The 9,788-nt window shown below is 43.0% G+C and overlaps 1 protein-coding gene across 1 annotated transcript in view; it reads left to right on the top strand.

Moving 5' to 3' along the window:
- The window catches only part of babam2 (BRISC and BRCA1 A complex member 2), a 122,765-nt gene that overhangs the window by 96,255 nt on the left and 16,722 nt on the right, over window positions 1-9,788 (top strand). The window lies entirely within an intron of this gene.

Raw genomic sequence — 9,788 nt, 5'->3', positions numbered from 1 at the left:
GACTGGATGTCTGCAGACAGACAGCGTGCGTGTGTGTGTGCACGCACACGCACACACTGTTTTATACTCAGTTGTGTGGCGGATGTCACACCGACAACTAGCCAATCTAGAATCTCACAACTACGACACTGCTTGTAGATCTGCATCTTTTGTGTGGCTATTTTCAGCAATTTTCAATGCCGTCCTAAAATTCAAAAAACACAAGTGTATTAATACAAACCTGTGTGTGTGTGTGTGTGTGTGTGTGTGTGTGTGTGAGTGTGTGTCTGTGCGTTCTGCTTTGTGCAGAATAGTTTATGTGCGTCTGTGGGCGTACTTTAGCATCGCACCGTTCCTACATGTGTCTGTTGTTCTCGTGTTATTCTGTCTGGCACATTTTAGAGTGTGTGGGCGTGTGTCTGCATGTGTGTGTGCGCTCAGGTGTGTCAGATACACATGCACATACAGTAATATGCATGTGTTTGCTTGTGTGCATGCATGCATGCATGCATGTCTGCACACATGTACACAACGTGTGTTGGTTTGGTGTCGTCGTGCGTTTGTGCTCGTGCGCGTTACGCATTTGTGTGTGTGTGAGCGTGTGAGCGCTGGTTTGAGGTTTGTCTTCTGTGTGTTTGCGTAAGAGTACATTGTGTGTGTGTGTGTGTGTGTGTGTGTGTGTGTGTGTGTGTGTGTGTGTGTGTGTGCAGTTGTGCACATGTGTGTATGTCAGGTATGGACCTCAGGGCGCCACAGTCTGGGCGTTCGTGCTCAGAATAATCTCAGTCTGATGTTTATTTACGAGCACACGCCCGTCACACCAGGTTAAGGCCTCTGCTTGCTCTCTCTCTCTCTCTCTCTCTCTCTCTCTCTCTCTCTCTCTCTCTCTCTCTCTCTCTCTCTCTCTCTGTGTCTCTCTCTCTCTCTCTCTCTGTGTCTCTCTCTCTCTCTCTCTCTCTCTCTCTCTCTCTCTCTCTCTCTCTCTCTCTCTCTCTCTCTGTCTCTCTCTCTCTCTCTCTCTCTCTCTCTCTCTCTCTCTCTCTCTCTCTCTCTCTCTCTTCTTCTCTCTCTCTGTCCTTCTCTCTCTCTCTCTCTAACCCCTCTGTCTCATCCACCCCAATATTGTCCTTTCGTCCTCGTCTCGCGGTCTCTTTTTTTGACTTGGGTCTTTCTCTCTGTTTATCTGTGGGGGGGGGGGGGGGGGTATCTCTTCCTGTAGTCAAATCCTTACTCTCGTCTTCCCATGTTGTTGTTGTTTTTTCCCCCTTCCTTCCATCTTCACAACGGGGTCATTCTCTATATAATATATGTCTGTCTCACTCGACAATTCATTCTGTACAAGCATGCACACACACGCACACGGGCACGCACACACCACTCCTGCCTCCTCTCCAGTGTTGCCAGATTCTGTGAGAGAAACAAGCAACCAGGTCTAGGAAAACCAGCCCACAAAAGAAGCGACTATGGGCCACATGAGCACTTTTGACATAATACATCAACAACTATTTGAAAATAGCAGATCTACAAGCTCACAACGCGTCGCATCGCGACGCGTTGTGAGCTTGTAGATCGGCTATTTTCAAATCAATCTTGCGGGGAAATTATAATAAGCAGATCTGGCAACCCTGCTCCTCTCTCCTGTTGTTGGATAGATGTGTGATGTTGTGCGTAGTGATGCACTGGATGTTTTGCATGTGTTTTGATGGACTATATCCTCTCCAAAGGCCTAGCTCATCCACTTCATTGCCAAGTGCTTTTCATCATCACGAGCCACTTGCATCTTGCTAGTGCCTGTGCAACACAATGGAGCAGCGCCGTAGAGACACTCTCATGCATGGCGAACAAACATGCATGTTGCGCGTGTGTGTGTGTGTGTGTGTGTGTGTGTGTGTGTGAGAGATAATGTACAAAGAGACTGTGTGTGTGTGTGTGTGTGTGTGTGTGTGTGTGTGTGTGTGTGTGTGTGTGTGTGTGCAGTGGTGGAAAAAGTACTCAATGTTTTTACTTAAATGAACGTATCAATACTTTAATGTAGAAATACTCTGTAGTGTACAAGTCTGGAATTCTAAATGTACCTGAGTAAAAGTTCAAAAGTATTGGTATCAAAATGTACTTAAAGTACCAAAAGTGGAAAGTACTCACTATGCAGAATGTCCCATTTCACAAGTTTTCGGGATGTATAACATTTGAAAATAGCAGATCTACAAGCTCACACTCGCGACGCATTGTGAGCTTGTAGATCGGCTGTGTGTGTGTGTGTGTGTGTGTGTGTGTGTCTGTGTGTGTGTGTGTGTGCGCGTGGTTGCTTGCTTGCGTGCGTGTCAGAGAGAGATAGAACAGGCGACAGAAAGAGGAAGATAGACATGTGTTTGCGCGCGCGCCTGCGTGCGTGCGTGCGAAAGACATAAAGACAGAGACGGATAGAGACTTGTGTGACCTTGCCCCGGCCCCCCACCCCCCGCTCCCCCCCGGACCAGACCCAGAAGCTGCTCTTATACGATGTTGCCGTGAACGGGGCATCTCCTCCTCCTCCTCCTCCTCCTCCTCTTCCTAGCCGCTTGCATGAGGAGAACAGACAGAAGGAGGCTACGGGCAGGAGAGAGAGAGAGGAGAGAGCGGGGGGGGGAGGGGGGGGAGGGGGGGGAGCGCTCTGCGCCGCGGGAGAGGACGACGACGAGAGAGAAAGATAGAGACAAGAGAAGAGGAGGGCTATACAGAACGAACCTGCCTTTATCTGATGCCCTCCGAGGAAGAGTGGTTCTGCATCTGCATGAAACTATGCTCTCCTTCTCACTGAGATATTTGCAGATATGCATATCAGGGCCGTGCCATGGCATGTGTGACTATACAGCATGCCTTTTGTGCATGTTGTTGTTTTGTGTCGGTGCGTGTGTGTGTGTGGGTGTGCGTTGATTCGTGACCCCGGGGGGGCAAAATTAATGTATTTAAACCGTTCAAACCCGGGGGAACGCATCTGTGTGAGCACTTTATCCATGTTGTATACTTTGGGCTATTCAAAAAATAGCAGATCTACAAGCTCATCTATGAGCTTATAGATCTGCTATTTTTTTTTAAATCGCGAAGATTTGGGCAACTCTTTGAATGCGTATATTTTTGTGTTTAACTCGAATCTTTGCTTCATGGGGGGTCCCTGGATAAAAATATTTTGAGATGGGGGGTCCACGGGCAAATACATATCATTTTGGGGGTCCTTGACATGAAAAAGTTTGAAAACAGTTTACAGTTTATCCATTTAGCAGACGCTCTTAATCCAGAGCGACTTACAGTAAGCAAGAACACGAGATACCACTGATATAGCAACAATAGTCTTTCAGAAAACCGTTAGGATTTAGAAGACATTTGTAGAATCGGAATCTCAGGTCTTAAAGGGTTAACCGTTGCTTGAAGACGAGGTGTGTGTGTGTGTGTGTTCTAAGTGTTATCGTGTGTTGGAGCGGGTTGCGCCGCGCTTCCACACCATGTAAAGCCCCGACTTATACTTCATCGTGCGATGGAGTCGCGCGGCGGAAATAGCCAATTCGACCAGCTCTCGACACGTTGCACGCGCAACTCGTTGTGGGCTTGTAGATCTGCCATTAGCATAGTGTGTGTGTCCTTTTGCTGACCCATGCTGGTTAGTCGTTTTGTGTGGCTGCCCTTTACTGTATCCACTGGCCTCTGTACAGGGGCCCTGGTGAAGAGAGAGAGAATATAAGCACCTGTCTCGCTCGGTCCCCTGGATCTGCATCTCTCTCTCTCTCTCTCTCTCTCTCTGAGAGTTTAACTTCCTTTTTTTGTTTGTTTTCATTTATTTATTTCAATCTTAACCCTGTCTCCTCTCGGCCTCATCTCTCTCCCCCCCGTTCCTTCTGTTCTTTTTAGTTTCTTTCTTTCTTTCTTTTTTCCCACGTCCTTTTCTCTCTCTCTCTCTCTCTCTCTCTCTCTCTCTCTCTCTCTCTCTCTCTCTCTCTCTCTCTCTCTCTCTCTCCCTGTCTCTCTCTCATCCTCTATTTCTATCTCTCCTCTCCTCTGCTGATCCCTCTGGCTGATCCTCAAAGGGAAGCGGAGAGGGAGTGAGTGGGACTTAAAAGAGAGAGAAGCGCCGCGCTCTACCCGGCAAGGTCGTCCCTCGCATCGGCTGAAACGCGGGCGAGGAAAGGAGAGGGAGAGGAGAGGAGAGAAAAAAAACAAAAACGGAACGCGCGGGGAGGGGATGGAAGGGTGGGGGGGGGGGGGGGGGTTCTCCCTCTCCTTTCTTCTCTCTTCCACCTCTCTGCTCCTCTCTCTTCTCTCCCGTCACTCCGGAGACGTTTGATATCTCACTTTCCCTCTATCCCTTCAGCGGCCGCTTGGCTCTGAAGGACTCTGAAACGAAACTCATAAGCCCCCCTGAGCTACGATGTTATACCCTTGTTGCCATCCTCTCTATCTTTCTCTCTCTCTCTTGTCTCTCTGTTACTTCTTTTTTTTTCTCCTTTCTCTGTCTTCAAACGAAACCATCACCCGGTAATGTTTTCTGGCTGCAGAGCAGCCAAGGGAGAAGATGGAGAGAAAAAAAAGAAAACATAGTGAAAAATGTCGACTGACACCCACGTTTTTTACCGATGCCTACTGTAGACTGGAGCACTTTTCCCCCTCACTTTGATGGGGCCGTACTGCAGTGGTGGAAAAAGTACTCAAATTCTTTACTTACGTAAAGGTACCAATACTGCGATATAAAAATACTCCGTATTTTAAGTAAATGTCCAGAATTCTAAATTTACTTGATTAAAAGTACAAAAGTATTGGCATCAAAATGTACTAAAATACCAAAAGTAAAAGTACAAAATGTTTGAAAATAGTAGATCTACAAGCTCATCGCGACGCGTTGTGAGCTTGTAGATCGGCTATTTTCAAATATCCTATGTATAAAATAGGGTTAAAGTGGTTAATGTATGTTTCATAATATCATAATTTATATCTGCAAAGTAACTAGTAAATAAAGTTTTCAAACAATTGTAGTGGAGTAAAAGTACAATATTTGCCTCTTAGATGTAGTGGAGTAGAAGTAAAAGTATTGGAAATTGGAAATACTCAAGTAAAGAACAAAGACCTCAAAATTGTACTTAAGTACAGTACTTAAGTAAATGTACATAGTTACTTTACACCACCGCCGTACTGTACCTCCGTATCTGCTAGTTTTTTCCGTAGAATCTATCAATTCACAGAAGGCAAGAGTCTTCTCCCTCAGTATATCTCCCTCAGTACCTGTATATCGAATAAAATTGTCAAAAATATGCACAACTCATTTGGGTCAATATTACAGAATCTTCTTTTAACATTATTCTCAGATCAGTTGGTCACACAATATGCAGTAGATATTGTATGGATCTATAATTTGCCATAATACTTAATTAAAACCCCAGTGTGCCATTAGTGCTTATTCTGTTTATATCTTAATACAGAAGTAAATGCAGAGGGTGAACAGCCTTGTCAAACTAATGGCAAATCTTTAAAAAAGGTAACACAATGCTACCGTTTGTCAAGCTAAATCACAATAGAATATACTACCGTCAGCACACACCAGAGATGTTATCCCAGACAGTGGTGGAAAGTAACTAAGTACATTTACTAAAGTAAAATGTTGAGGTATTTGTGCTTTACTTGAGTATTTCCAATTTCTAATACTGTTACTTCTACTCCACTACATCTCAGAGGCAAATATTGTACTTTTACTCCACTACAATTATTTGAAAACTTTAGTTACTAGTTACATTTCAGATATAAATGATGATATTATAAAACATACATTGACCACTTCAGCCCTATTTTATACATGGGCTATTTGAAAATAGCCGATCTACAAGCTCACAACGCGTCGCATCGCGACGCGTTGTGAGCTTGTAGATCTGCTATTTTCAAACATTTTAGTACTTTTACTTTTGGTACTTTTAAGTATATTTTCATGCCAATACTTTTGTACTTTCACTCAAGTAACATTTTGAACCCAGGCCTTTTACTTGTAACAGAGTACTTCTACATTGCAGTATTGATACTTTTACTTAAGTAAAACAACCACTGCCAGACAGAAAGACAGACTCATACATACTTTCAATCGTAAGTGTTTGATTCAAATGTCTATGGTCTGGATTTGATCATGGATTCCTCCATGTTAGCCCTGACAGGGTTTCCTGTAGGTATAGGGTGGCTATTAGGTCACTGTGATCAAACAAAGAGTCAAGTGGGATCAGGCTGGCTTAGGTCCATGTCTCTGGGATAGCACTGAGGAGAATTGTGCAATTAGCTCTGCTGAGATCTGGATCAATCCCATACGGCAGTCCCCTGTGGGATTTCTTAACAATTTTTACAGAAGACATCAAACGCTTCTCCTGGGCTAACATTGCAGATAGTTATCCCTCCGTGAGGCCTCAGGCCACCCTATTTTCTCCCCCTGCATTTTCATCAGTTCAGCTGTATTTAACACTGAAACGGTGGACTGTAGGCCGTGGTGGGAAAAAGTGCTCAAATTCTTTACTTAAGTAAAAGTACCGATACTGCATTATAGAAGTACTCTGTAACAAGTGAAAGTCCAGAATTAAAAATGTACGTGAGTTAAAGTACAAAAGTATTGGCATCAAAATGTACTTAAAGTACTAAAAGTACAAGTACTAAAGTATTAGAAAAAAGCTGATCTAAAAGCTCACTCGCGGCGCGTTGTGAGCTTGTAGATCGGCTATTTTCAAATAGCCTGGGTATAAAATAGGGCTGAAGTGGTTAACGCATGTTTCATAATATATTAATAATAATTTATATCTGAGAAGTAACTAGTAACTTAAGTTTTCAAATAATTGTAGTGGAGTAAAAGTACAATATTTGGCTCTGAGATGTAGTGGAGTAGAAGTAAAAGTATTGGAAATTGGAAATATACCTCAAAATTATACTTAAGTACAGTACCGTACTACCTACTTAACTCACTGAGTGCCAGAATTATTTCTGGCTATATCTGGCCAGTGCGATTATTATTTTTAATTTTCTTCAAAGTAAAAAAAAAGTGCTTTGGAAGTGAGATACAGCCTTTTTCAGTTATAAGTTAAACAAGGAGTGGATGGAGCTGCAAATCTTCAGATAATGATATATATTGGGTTCTGAACCTTTTTTTTTTTTTTTTTTCGTGTTTCATTTTATTTTTATTTTTTTTAAACAGCCCAATAAAATACATTTGGGCTGTGTTGGTGTTCTTCTTTTTCCGCAATAGCACAAGATATTAGATTAGACTGTTATCAGACCTAGCATCACATTCCAACAAGTGCTCTATCAAGGACGGCCTCTTCCTTTACCCAGGTTAGGACACAACTTATCTGGCTCACAATGAGATTTCAACTTTGCAAGCGACTTCCCATCAGACGCTTTGCTCTACAGTTTGCTGTCTGTTGTTTTAAGATTTCTTTGGCTATTTAAAAATAGCAGATCTACAAGCTCGTAGCACGGCACTCGGTGCGCTAATCTTTATAATGTGTGCAAATCTTTGAATATGTATGTTTTTAAGTGAACATTTTGTAACTCATGTTACAACTTCTGGGCATCGCTGGAACAAAATATTTTGAGATGGGGGTCCACGGCCAAATACATATCATTTTGGGGGTCCTTGACATGAAAAAGTTTGAGAACCACTGATATTACAGCAACATGCGTTTAAAAAAAAACTGTTAGCATTTAGAAGACATTTGTAAAATCCCCAGAAGCAAAGATTTGAGTTACAAATGTTCGCTTTAAAAAAATATATATTCAAAGATTTGCACAAAATGGCAGATCTACAAGCTCATAGCGAGCTTGTATATCTGCTATTTTTGAATAGCCAAATAAATCTAAAATGACACAGATGCGTTCCCGGTCTTAATGGGTTAAGCCTGTAGAATGGTGAAATCCTTTTTTCCCCCCTGATTTTTCTTTCTTTGTGTTTTGTTCCTCAACCTTCACCATTTTCTCTAGCCGATCTCGTCCCTCGTACTTCCCTCGCTTCTTCTTTACCTCTTGTTTACGTGATTGTAACCCTGCCCATGGGATAAGTTGGATACATCGTCCCACAGAAAAAACCTGCTGCATTGCATAAAAGAATGGAGTGGGCACCATCATCTCTGCCCGCAAACCAGATTTAGGAGCCCAGACAAATCAACACAGAAAGACAGTTTTAGGCTGCATTGCACTAACGTTTCTGCATCTGCATTTGCCTCTACAGGCTATGTCGGTGTGTGTCGGTGTGTGTCCGTGTGTGTGTGTGTGTGTGTGTGTGTGTGTGTCCGTGTGTGTCCGTGTGTGTGTGTGTGTGTGTGTGTGTGTGTGTGTGTGCGTGTGCGTGCGTGTGCGTGCGTGTGTGTGCGTGTGCGCTTTATGTTTTTAGAAGCCCTTGAATTTTTATTAGATTACGTTTTATTTTGGGGGAAACAATGTCTACTGTCACAGTCAGAAATGTGCTGCATGATTCCCATTAGTAATCAACGGTGGCGGTGCTGTTTCATTTGTACCAGGTGGTCTGTGTTTATTGCACAGGCCATCTTTGTAAATGTAGCTCAGTTGAAGCTAGGATTGGGATCCGGAAACCGGATCCAACATTGAGGAACCATTTAGTGCCAAACGGGTCCATTTGGTGCCATTTGTTCACTCTCCATAAGTAACCGAGAGGGTCCCTGGACCTCACTTTGAGAAACACTGCAATAATATGTATGCAATTATACTGTATGTATGATTGAATTTGTGTTTATCAGACCAAAATTATACATATATTTTTTCATCAAGTCTCTATGCACTTGTTTAACAAAAGACTCCACTTTTTTGCTAGCAAGACGAAGTTTGCATTTGCAGGCACTGTCCATATAGCGTTCCTCATGCGACCTCAGAGACGCACGACCGCCTTCTGTTTTCTGAGACGTGTCTTCTTTCTACATTGTTTAATGTAGAGGCTACACAACTGTTGGTGTCGAGAGGACACAAAAGGGGGAGACGGAACGTGTTTAGTTTCTTTGCAGACTCTGTCTGCGAGACTCTGCAAGGACTGCCAATTGCACTGCATCCGTACACAATGGCTGACAGTTCAGGAACCTCCCTCATGCTTATCAAAAGCTGCATGCAGTGCGAGTTGTATGCAATTTGATTTGTTCCGTGACCCTGCACTGTACAATCTGGAGTGTTCAATTAACTCAGAGAGAATGTATTTTGTACTATCTCTGAGCTACACATGGATAAATTAACGCTGAGGATTTTACTGTGTGGGACCTGAGTTCATTCTGAGCCTCTTTTATCATCCATATCTCTCCCTCATCATCGTCATTATCATCATCAACCTGGTGACTGCGCTTTGGTTTTGGAGACGAGGACGGAGACGGATTTTGGTAGCTAGCTACAACATAGTGTAATTTCACCTTCTATACTGCCATTGTTTATGATATATGTTATTTCTCTATGTGTGTTCTATGCTGGCTAGTCGGTGTGCACAGTACTAGTGTTATATACTGTATGTTTTACTAACGTCTCAACATTAGGGATGTAACAATAATGTCGTTATCGCGATATCGCAATAACAAAAATGTCTCAATATTATCGGGGGCTTGTGACAGCTTCATTTTGTTTTAACGGCAGCGGAGTAAGGAAAGTGAAGCGGCTTCTACTTCGTGGTGACTCTTTCGCTCGGTTATTTAGCTAAACGTCTTAACTCGTTATTGTTGCCTGAACAACATAGCCTTACCATTTAGCTTAGCAGCTAACTTAGCTTTAGTCAAACAGCGCTGCCAGCTCTGTACCAAAGAGACACAGGATAAAGTGGCACAAAGCCTCAA

Source organism: Gymnoscopelus braueri (assembly GCF_963280865.1).
Source record: "Gymnoscopelus braueri genome assembly, chromosome: 19".
Classification (NCBI taxonomy): domain Eukaryota; kingdom Metazoa; phylum Chordata; class Actinopteri; order Myctophiformes; family Myctophidae; genus Gymnoscopelus; species Gymnoscopelus braueri.
Note: the sequence above shows the minus strand (reverse complement) of the source record. Positions and strands in the feature narration are given on the sequence as shown.